This window comes from Rhipicephalus microplus, unplaced genomic scaffold, assembly GCF_043290135.1.
Source record: "Rhipicephalus microplus isolate Deutch F79 unplaced genomic scaffold, USDA_Rmic scaffold_22, whole genome shotgun sequence".
Lineage (NCBI taxonomy): Eukaryota > Metazoa > Arthropoda > Arachnida > Ixodida > Ixodidae > Rhipicephalus > Rhipicephalus microplus.
The window spans coordinates 1,092,647-1,104,408 of NW_027464595.1; the positions used below are offsets into that span (position 1 = coordinate 1,092,647).

The window sequence follows — 11,762 nt, forward strand, 5'->3', positions numbered from 1 at the left end:
AAAAATATATTGTGCACAACGTTGCCTAAGTAAGAAAGCTCTCTATGTTTGCAAATAGTGTGACGTCACTTCGAGCACCGTGCCAGCCATTCCCTCCCTCTGTGCAAGGGCTGGTTGGCGAGGAAGTTGTTTGTGACGTTCCTGATAGACCACTGAGATGTATGCGATTCTAAACCTGTAGCCTAATATATACGTAATCTTTTGTGCAGTTACATCGCTGCATCTGACACCTACAACTTATTTGCATATTTACATTGCTCCCTTAGTACCTAACACACAAACTTGTTGTTTGCATTGTCACTTCATGAATATCGAGCGGTAAAGGTACTGAGTATATGTGAAACAAGAATCTCTGCTTATTACATGAAGAAATATTAGGCCTTCGATAAAACGAGTTATACCTTTATTGGGCTTGCGTACTCGTCGGGGTGATTCATACATGCAGCTTTAGCAAATGGTATCTTCCAGCCCGCTGACCATGCAATTTTTTTCTGCACACAGCGCAAACACCGAGATGTACCCACTCGCAGATGGTCACGTCAAGTGCATATTTACCTTGACTAAAATGTCGAATCAAGTTTTTTCATCGACCGGTTCCTGCCATGAGTGCTAGTCTTCGCAAACAAGACACATTGTTATTGACACTGCATACACCACACTCAGTATTCTCAGTTGAACCGATATTCTCAATACCTTTCAATGCACACTACGTGCCGCAATCAACAGTGCACATTTTTGAAGACTATGCCGCTGTTGCTCGCACAGGCCACCACGTGTGTTCACTTCTTCAAGATAAACAGGCAGCGTGGCAAATATTTTACCACACAGTTTACCACACAGCTGGATGCTTGCTGACACATACTACAGCTAATGTCGACATTGTAAAGTGAAGTGTAAGCATTGAAAAATTAAAACTTGCCCCAAACACCGCACGACTGTACCAGGCTGAGCCACCAGCGGGAGTGTTTTTCCAGCCACACCTTTTACATGTGCCAGTGACATCATGCTGTGACGTACCTCGGTAGGGGCCTATCGCTGGATACTTTATGTGAATGAGGGTCCTGTTAGTGAAAGCAGGCATTGTTGATTTCGTAACTTGTTCATGCCCAACTGGACCTTCATTTGCACAAGTTGTCTGACTGATATTCAGGCGAACTTTTGTGTAATCAATTATACAGTTGGCAGTCTGTGCTTGCGCCATACTGTTGTTACTGGTGTTTCTTGTTGTTACGTTGCACTGCTCATTACTACTCACCTACACAAACTAGCCTATCTTGCCGCTGTTTTGGACAAGATGCCGCAGGCAAGTGCGATAGTGTTCATAACTCTAAATTCTCGAGCAAAATTTATCCTTTCATAATCAGTTAGTTGCATTCATATCAGTACATTATAAGAAATCATTGATTAAACATTAATCCGTGTTCCTTCACATAATGCTCACAACTTTTATATCAAATTGAATGGTGTTTATAAAAAACATGGGTTTTAGCTAAACTTCATGCTCTTTTCTTGAACAGCTGACAAAACTCTATTGAATGCTTACTTGCCATGAATTGGACTGTGTTCGAAATACATTGCATTTCTTCACTGGACTGCCCGTACACTTCACCTTGGAGGAACATTTATTAACCATGGATTGATTAATTAAGAACGGAAAGAAAAAAGCGGCAGGCCGGGATACTTGATATTGGCATCCGTTTTGCTACCCAGCGCATTATCATGCAAACTTCCTATAGAGTGGTTATGCGTCTTGCATGTGTGTCTGTAAACCAAGAACTTTGGGTAGAACTATATTTATCTTACAAATGGTTGCAGGACTGTGGAGGCTGTAGGGCTGCTTGCTGCATCAGCTCCTTGGTGCATCAGCTCCTTGCTGCATCAGCTCCTTGGTGTTTTGCTGCATCAGCTCCTTGGTGTTTGCTGCAACCTTGCTGCATCAGCTCCTTGGTGTTTTCACGGCATCTTTACAGATGCGTTGGGTGAGTAAAGCAAGCAGGTTTCAACACAAGGAAAAGTATAATAAGGCACCACCTCTTGTGCGTGCCTTATATCCCAAGTATACCAAATATTTATCTTGCCTTGTGGCCTGTAATTTTAAAGAGACACTTCTTTTTGCTTTATATTTGAGTCTTGATGCTTCGACAGCAGTGTATTTGTGTTTGACAGCAAGTGTTCTTGAACAAATAACTGATCTCAATAATGACAAAACACCCTTCATACTTGGTCCTTAGCATAAGCTAGCACTTATCTGTAGCAGACTCAATTATTCATTTTTTGCAGGGATGATAATGGGCAAGTAGCAAAGGCAAGTTCAGATTGGAGTGGTCGGTGACGTTTGTTTAGGCTCTGCCATATTGCTTTGCAACCAGAATTATTGTGGCCACATTTACAATGAAGCCACATGACGTGCATTCAAAATGAGATTACCATATCACATTTCACTGCATCTTAGTATGTGCCAAACAAATGCAGATATCATTAGCTTGCCACTATAAAGGGATCCTAAACCAACACAAGGCTGAAATTTAGTCGTGGTGTTGCAGCTGTGTATGACTCTACAATGGATACATAGCCGTGATAATTTGTCTATATGTTGTCGCAATAGTAATGTTACACACATTGTACGATACAAAAGAGGTCCTCGCTTATTTCGTTTTTTTTCGCTATGCTTCTTGTCTCTTCTTGCCATGTGCTCCTCCTCACTGTACAAGGAGCAAGAGCAGTGGGCATACAAACACATATTTAAAAAATGTTGTAAGGTGAGCACTGAGAAGCTGAACACTTCCAAAAGGCTCAAAGATGTAAAGGTATTGTTTCTAGCTACTTTTTGGGCACCCATAGCTAGTTGTGCTGCTGCAGTTAAAAAATAAGTTAAATGTTAAAAATTAATTCGAGATGGTTTGGAACCCATAATTGCAGTTACATACAGAACTAGGTTTCAATGCGTAAGCAAAATCTGTTTACTCTAAATCAATCCTAATGATATCTGAAATTCAGGAAATACTCACAGAAAAGCTCAGGAAAAGGCTAAGTGGTTGCCCCTTGAATGTGAAGGAGATACCCTTCTTCTAAAAGGTCAATAGACAGTCTAGTAGTCTCGATATTACATGCACTATAAAATATTCTGGTGTGGTGCTTTTCATGCATGTTATAATGAGAGGGGTTTTTAATAGAACTGTTGTCACTTTGCCCTGCATTGCTGAAATTGTTCACATAGTTATAATACATGAATCACTTTATGCCTTTTGATTTTATGCAAATGGTTTGCTTACCCAGTCGGTTTAACTTGATTTGGATAAAATCATAAATGCTCTAATTTTTTTTACTATACAGCAGGTTTATTTTTAAAATACGCGACCATTGATGTGAACGCAGTTGGTGGCGTGCTTGATTAATCCTTCACTATCACCACTCTAACTACACCTGCTACAGTGCATAGTGTGACAAAAGTAATGGTACTTATTACTGGCAGCATACACTTTTATGTCTCAAAATAGGTTAAAAAGCCTGGTAAAAATGTGTGTACGTTTTTTTTCGCTCCAACTAAATATTCTGGTCTACTTAAAGTAGCTTCCACTCTTTTAAGTTCCTCAAACTTTTAGGTGTTCAAAAGAAGTATCAATGCCATATACTTTCTTTGTCAGCCTACTCACCACTCTAATAATGAGAATTACCCGACAACATTACACAGTAAAATAAAGGGATGTTATAAAAAGTAATGTCAATTCAATTGTCAAAAAACGTTGCCAAGTTACGTTTTTGTTCACTTTTCTTTTCATAATTTTGTTAAAGTTACTTTTGATAACATCCCCTATAGTTTGTTTGGCATCATTTTCTGCTATTTCTCATTATAATGTGTTCAACAAAGACAACAAACCCTTAAATTTATAGTTCTTTCCTTTACTCATGAATCTGAAACAGTGAATCTCAGTAATCTTAGCGGTGTGTGACTTGTTTTTTTTTTGATCAGTTGCGCATGTGTTCAAGTACATGCATTTAGGTGGGAGGGCGAACTATTGCCTCCTCTTGTGACTAGCAGATTTTCTGAGAACTGACAGATGCATAAAGCTGCCAAAGAAGTATAGGGATATTGGAAGTAATCGTAACGTAATTGCAATCGTAATGTAATTGCCAGTAGGCAAAAAAAAGGTGTCCCACACTCGCCATAATGGTAACAGGGAGCGCTGACTGACTCTTCCATGTATAAATGCACATATATACCGTACAAAATGGAAGAGGGATAGTCGCCATGGTAGCTCAGTTGATAGAGCATCGGACATGTTATTCGAAGTTCGCAGGCTCGGTCCCTGTACAGGGCAGGTTACCTTTTTTTTCCTGCCCCGCCACGGTGGTCTAGTGGCTAAGAAACTCGGCTGTTAACCCGCAGGTCGCGGATTCGAATCCCGGCTGTGGCGACTGCATTTCCGATGGAGGCGGAAATGTTGTAGGCCCGTGTACTCAGATTTGGGTGCACGTTAAAGAACCCCAGGTGGTCAAAATTTCCGGAGCCCTCCACTACGGTGTCTCTCATAATCTTATGGTGGTTTTGGGACGTTAAACCCCACAAATCAATCAATATCTTTTTTTCCTTCTACTTTTCTTTCTTCACAATTACAACACCTCTATTCTTCTTGAAGATTTTCTGGTGTAAAAAAGGTACCTTATAATCTGAAGAGGCCAACAGAATGTGCCAGTGTACGAGTTAGCTCTTGTAGTGGTTACAAGTAAGATATGTTTTGAAGAATAAATCATTCTGCCACTTGCCTGAAGAATGGCTACAGGACATGGCGCTGGATGCACTTTGTTATTTTTGAATCAAGCTATCTTGTATTCTATTTTTATAAATTACATGGGATACACATGACTGTATCACACACTTTAACGCCACAAAGATTATGCAGCGAACAATGTTATAAATGCGAAATTGCATAAGGATAAGGTGAAAACTGCACCCTCAACGAGAATGTACAGAAAGCACAGGGTGCAGGCGTTTCCTTCTGCCCGTGCTTTTCAAGTGCGAGCTGTTTTCACCTCGTTCTCACCAACTAACTAGATTGAGATGTGTTGTTATAGTGCAAGAGGATGCTCCACGGGAAACTAGGTTTGTCCCAAAGTCTGTGTGTGTCTTTCAACCTATATGGTGCCCGGTTCAAGAGTTCATGCCGACCAGATCGTGTAAAACAGGACCGTGTAAAATGGACCGTGTAAATAAAATAAAATGGACCATGTAAATAAACAGGATCGTGTAAAAAGTCGTTTTCGTGTGCAACTATAGTTGTGGTTGTGCTGAATGACCTTTCTTTATATACACTACAAAACAAACTTGCTTCTTTAGAGTCGAGTGCATCTTCGGATCGATTGTAAATGTTTGCATATGCGAGGCCTTAAGTTTTAAAAGACATTCCTCAGTGTGCCACGAGGAAATGTGTGTTCAGCGAAAATTTGTATATCATTATATACAACTCTCAAAGCCTCGTCTACAACTTTATGCAGGTTGACCTTGAGCAGAAAACGAGCAGCGGCAGCAGCCCCCAGAAAAGAGCAAGCACCCTCCAAGCTCCCGAAGCTCTCTTCGACAGGAACAGCAAGGTCACTGTGTGGCATTGAAAACCATTGCAAGGAGTGCTTTATCAGTACACTGTGCTGCTCTTTCATCGCAGAAGACGAAGTTGACCACTCCAGAGGAACTTCACGCTGTGTATTGTGAGTGCTTCAGTGGTTTTGTTTTTGTCCAGCCAGCAGTTAAGAAATCATGTGTCAGATTCAGCCAGGATGGCTAGAGGGAGTCGGGCAGGCATGTTTGGACATTTGTCTAGCCAAGTAGTGCCGATTTTCGCACTGGTCCTGTTGGAGTTACTGCCACAATCACAGAAGCTATGTTACCTCTCTAAATGTACAGATGTGTCGGGGAAGATTAGCTGCAATTGTTTTTCTATAACTGATAGCTGCCAACATTCTTCATTATACAGGAGTTTTGTTCCTCACTTATGGGTCTAAAGCCCTCTACAGAAACAATGCAACACGTCTACTTCCAGAAGACTCCAAGGCCCTACTTGTAGGTTTTTTCAGCGTGTATCATAAGCACCTCGTTTGGGGTACATGAACATTTTATAAACATGTACAGCGAAACTTTTGGGTGGCTGGTCGTTTTGTCGTTATCTTGTTCCTCGCAGTATTCTTAAGCATGTTGTGCATTACGTTGTCAATCTGGTTCATGTGCATAGAAGACGAAGTTTCAGGCTACAGTATAAAAAGCCTGGAAGCAAGCTATCAATAATTTTTTAACAGAGTTGCTTAATCTGATACATGATACATCACTAAACTTTCGTGCGTATTCATCAATGTAAGCTCGTCTTAGTGTTATCCAAAATGAAGATGTGAGTCGACAGATGGAAACATCTAGTGGGGTAATCAGGGTGAACAGTAGAAGTGCTTCAGACAGGCTGGCCGATGTTGCGATAGGAGGACCTATTTTTTAGAAGTCACCTTGTCATCCTTGGCGTGTTAGTTTAAATGTGGTCAGTAATGACATCATCTTTTGGTAAAGGCGTGTGTACCTGTTGGAAATGTTTGTCTGAAAAAAAAACCTATAACGCAGAAGAGTGCAGCCCTTGCTTCTTTTCAAGTTAGTTTGCGCTGATACAAAGTGTTCTCCTGTCGGAGGTTGGAGGTAAGCAAAGCAAAAAAAAGATAATTGATAGAAAAGAAGAAAAAAGAAGAAAGAAAAGGGGAATGCAAAGTAAAATTAATGCTACACTGCTCCTACTTTGCATCCCCCCTTTTCTTCATTTTTTTCCCTTGTTTTCTTTTTTCACCTTTTTTGTTACATTTGCATTGTCCCATCTAGTGCATGAATCAATGACACATGGCTTTGCTATAGCAAATATGCCTATGTGGTGTTGGATTTAACAGTGCATTGTACTTCATTTAGTTAATTGCAGACTGATCAGTCTTGCAATAAGTGCTTCCTGCCTATCACCACACATGTTCAATTGAAAAGTTTGTGCTGGCTTTTAGTATGCTGTTATATAGCTTGTGTCTTGGACTACTCAAAATGAATGTTATTTTGCTGCTGTTTATGGTAATGAATTTATCCAACATGAAAATATCTTGCCTTGTGAACTTTGTCGGACCTGCCTTTCTTTTTTTTCCTATGCAGGCATTGTATGTGAGGGAGGCAGTAACAGAGAGGTGATAGCTTGAGCTTCGGAAGAATAAATGCTGGCAGTGAGGCAATTACGCATCAAACATCCCAGCCATTTAGCCAACCGTCCTAAATGCGTTTTGAAAAAAAATATTGTGCTCGTTTACTGTAATTTTCTGAAAACAGCAAAATGCTAAAGTATATCGCAGAGAACAAAATATTGGGCCACGTTAGCCTTCTGGACTTCCCAGGATGTCGTCTGGGTGTTGTTTGTAAAAAGTAAAGTGTTTCAAAAATACTGCCTCTTCTACACCAAATTCGGTCTTGGTATTAAGTAAAGGTGATTGTGTGTAGTGCATGAAGCTCAGTAATATTAGTGCAATTTTTTCGCCACATCAAAAGCAAGGAAGCAGTTCTCTTTATATGGCAAGTTATATGATTACACTTTGTCTTAAAGTAGAAATGAATTTTTGAAGTTTTCTTATGATGGCTGTTTTCTGCATTTGATGTACGACAGCTTCCGTTCCGAAGATCCCCATGGCCCTCAAAAGGAGACTTCAAAAATCATTTTCCTCATTTAAACAAAAGTTGTAATGATAACACTTGCCATGTAACAAGAACTGTTTATTTGCTTTCAACATTCATATAAAAGTAATTTTCAATTAAACAAACACACAGCTCAAATTGCATCTCAATGTGGACAAAAACGATTATATAGTGATATTTGTAATCTGGATCTAACATTATTTTTTTCGTAAAATATAACTTCTGTGCAGTGAGTATTTGTGGCTCAAATATTCATACATAACGCAGTATTGCCATACAAGAAATGCAAACGATAAACAGTTTGGCTGAATTCTTCAAAGCCTATGTGGCAGAAAAATTGCACTAATGTTACTTGACTTCAAATACTTTAAGAAGCATCTTTACTCAATATGTAGATCAAATTTGATATGGCAAGAAAAAGCGGTACTTTGAAATTTTTCTCACAAATAACACCCGCACGACATTCTGCGAAATTCTGAAGGTACCCACGTGACCACTACTTTTTTCTCTTCAAAACATTTCTGCAAATAGCTATTTTCAGAAGAGTAAATTACCATCATTTTTTAAACTATACATCTGTGATGTTCGCCAGGCAGTATGGTTTGTATGTTTGGTGTAGAATAGCCCAGTGCGAAAAACAACAAATGTCTGAGCATCCTTTGACGCTCGGGCAATTTCGAAAGCATTTGTTTGTTAGCAGCAATTCAGTTAAGGCCTTGTCTTTATGCTTAGGCCCAGAAACAAAACACAAGTAACCAAAGTAGTCCTAAGAGTCATGCAGTCTCGCTGTTCCAAGGCTTGTGGAGCCTAATTTAGTACAAGCTTCACCATTTTTTAAAAATTCAGATTCAACCAACAGGTTTTGGAGGCACAGTGCATTTTCAGCTAACTTGTTTCACACCAGTTACTTTGATAAAAAGCGGGAAGTAGAGGTAAAAATACCATTTTAAAGGCATTGTAGATGATAACAAAAAGAACTGCTTTCTTTTTTTGTGTGGTGCTTTGCCTGAATGCTGTGCTTTTTGTGGTATAGTTCATTCTCTAGTGAACAGAGGCCTTAAAAACTAACATTAGCCTTGTTGAGGTCGATTTCTTGGTTATAATCATAGTAGCCATATTAAAAATATATGACTTCAAACTTGATTGTTCTTTTGAAGATGTTTTTTTGCATAATGATATTTCAGAGTCTTAGTCAATTTTGTTATAAGAAAACGTGATGCCATAATAGGGTCACTTTTTGTAGAGTCGTTCAGTTCTACCTTACCTTTTATATCCTAATAGAGCAGTTATTTTCAATATTGGTATTTAAAATGGAATGAGCATGCTGTATGTAGTAAGGTGTAAGCACTTACAGATAGCACATGCAACCAACTTTTCTGTTGGCAGTTTATTTCTGTTATTCTTGATTTATATGTGGGGTTTCACGTCCGAAAACCACGATATGATTATGAGAGACGCCGTAGTGGAGGGCACTGGAAACTTCGACCACTTGGGAATCTTTAACGTACACCCAAATCAGCACACGTGCCTACAGCATTTCTGCCTCCATCGGAAATGGAGCCGGGATTTGATAGCGCGACCTGCGGGTCAGCAGCCGAATTTCTGGTACTCTTGCTCCTCTATATGTGTGCAGTTCGGTTATAGTTATCTGGCTTGCACAGATTTTTAATGGCACCTGCCTTGTCCTGCTTGCTTTCATGGTGATTTTAACCTTCATAAGTTACATAGGTTTAACTCTCAAAATTGTTCAAGATGCCAATTTTGTGCACAAACTGTATAGTATAAAGGCAGCAGATGTACATGCACACACTATTAAATGAACACTGAGAGCTTTCACTTGCAGTTTCTAAAGTTTTACTGTGCAGGAAGCATTTAAATCATAATTTCATAAGGACATATTAATCGGTTATCTCTACCATTGAAAATTGTGACAACCTAGTTATTTTCACTGTGATAAGCATGCTGTTTTCTTTGATGTGGCAGAACTAATTTATACACTCATTCCTTCTATTATTCACATATGCATAACATGAAGGATTGTGTGCCTTACATTTTCAGTTTCATTCTGTGTGTTATATTTCTTGTGCATGTGAACTAATGTGCTAACATGTGTCTCTGACATTATTTGTGCCAATTATTTTCATTTCCAGGTGCCTATGAAGGACGCAGAAGTTCTATGGCAGTGACCTTCCAAATTTACAGTGGTGCCGGAGCCTCAAGCAGCATTTCGCCGATCTCCACAAGGCGTTTATGATACAAACACAGCGCCACACTTTCACAGTACTATGATTATTATTTATGTTTAAACATTTCGTTCTAAAATTGCTGTTACATTGTGTTTTGTGCCACCATCCTGTGGCTTAGGTGGAGCTCGTGAAATTACGGTGTAGTCACCTCATTTGTGTACCATCAACACTGCAATGTCACCATTCACAGCTGGAGCATACAGACAAATAAAAAAATATATTGATTGTAGCAGGGCTGGTGTGTATAATAGTGCTTCTCTTGATAATAATAACTTTATAAGTTCTTGAGGTCTTGCATAGAACACTGCATTAATGTGTTGCAATGTAACCACCATTTATGATCGCTAGCATGTTAATTTAGTAGTTTTGTAATGTATTTTATTTGAAAGGTAATTTTGCTTCCGCATCACGACAATTAGAAAGATGCCGATGATTCAATCCCTCATTAAGTAGCTTCTTAACACATTTGTTTCTTTCAAGCTTTTGTTTACTCATCAAGGCTGTTTCAGATAGCAAACATATTTCACCTTCATGCAACATATTAAGAGTGAAATATTCATATATATTTCTACACAGTACTTGCTTTTTCAAACAACCTGAATGGCCAATTGCTTTTACTCAAGATCTAGGATGTCTATTTGATCTTTGCAAGATGCAGCAGATAGCTGCATAGTTTCTGCATTATGCTGATTTCCGTAAGCTGCTTATCGGGTAATTTAGCATGATATGGCACTTTCCGTAAGCTGCGGATGTCCGCAACTTTCTGCACGATATGGCGCTTTCCGTAAGCTGCGGATGTCCGCATCTTTTCGCATGATATGGCGCTTTCCGTAAGCTGCGGATGTTCGCATCTTTCCGCATGATGCGGCTTTCCGTAGTCCAATAATTGCGTATGTACGGATCCGTATATGCGGAACGTTTCAGTAGGGGTCTAGTGAACATAGGCCTTAAAAACTAACATTAGCCATGTTGAGGTCGATTTCTTGGTGATAGTCATAGTAGCCATATAAATAATTATGACTTCAAACTTGATTGTTGTTTTGAAATTTTTTCCTTGCATAATGATATTTGAGAGTCTTAGTCAATTTTGTTATAAGAAAACAAGATGTCATAATAGGGTCACTTTTTTTACAGTCGTTCAGTTCTACCTTACCTTTTACGTTCCTAATAGAGCAGTTATTTTCAATATCGGTATTTAAAATGGAATGAGCATGCTGTATGTAGTAAGGTGTAAGCACTTACAGATAGCACATGCACCCAACTTTTCTGTTGGCAGTTTATTTCTGTTATTCTTGATTTATATGTGGGGTTTCACGTCCAAAAACCACTATATGATTATGAGAGACGCTGTAGTGGAGGGCACTGGAAACTTCGACCACTTGGGGTTCTTTAACATACACCCAAATCTGAGCACACGTGCCTACAGCATTTCTGCCTCCATCGGAAATGGAGCCGGGGTTTGATACCGCGACATGCGGGTCAGCAGCCGAATTTCTGTTACTCTTGCTCCCCTATATGTGTGCAGTTCGGTTATAGTTATCTGGCTTGCACAGATTTTAATGGCACCTGCCTGGTCCTGCTTGCTTTCATGGTGATTTTAACCTTCATAAGTTGCATAGGTTTAACTCTAAAAATTGTTCAAGATGCCAATTTTGTGCACAAACTGTATAGTATAAAGGCAGCAGATGTACATGCACACACTATTAAATGAACATTGAGAGCTTTCACTTGCAGTTCCTAAAGTTTTACTGTGCAGGAAGCGTTTAAATCATAATTTCAAGAGGACATATTAATCGATTATCTCTACCATTGAAAATCGTGACAAC

At 39.3% G+C, this 11,762-nt stretch overlaps 1 long non-coding RNA gene across 1 annotated transcript; it reads left to right on the top strand.

Annotated features, from left to right (window-relative positions):
* The first annotated feature begins 5,435 nt into the window (after positions 1–5,435).
* On the top strand, positions 5,436–10,165 carry LOC142786318 (uncharacterized). The gene is made up of 2 exons (XR_012889005.1): positions 5,436–5,703; positions 9,841–10,165. It is a non-coding gene; the product is annotated as an uncharacterized LOC142786318 (long non-coding RNA).
* Positions 10,166–11,762: the final 1,597 nt, after the last annotated feature.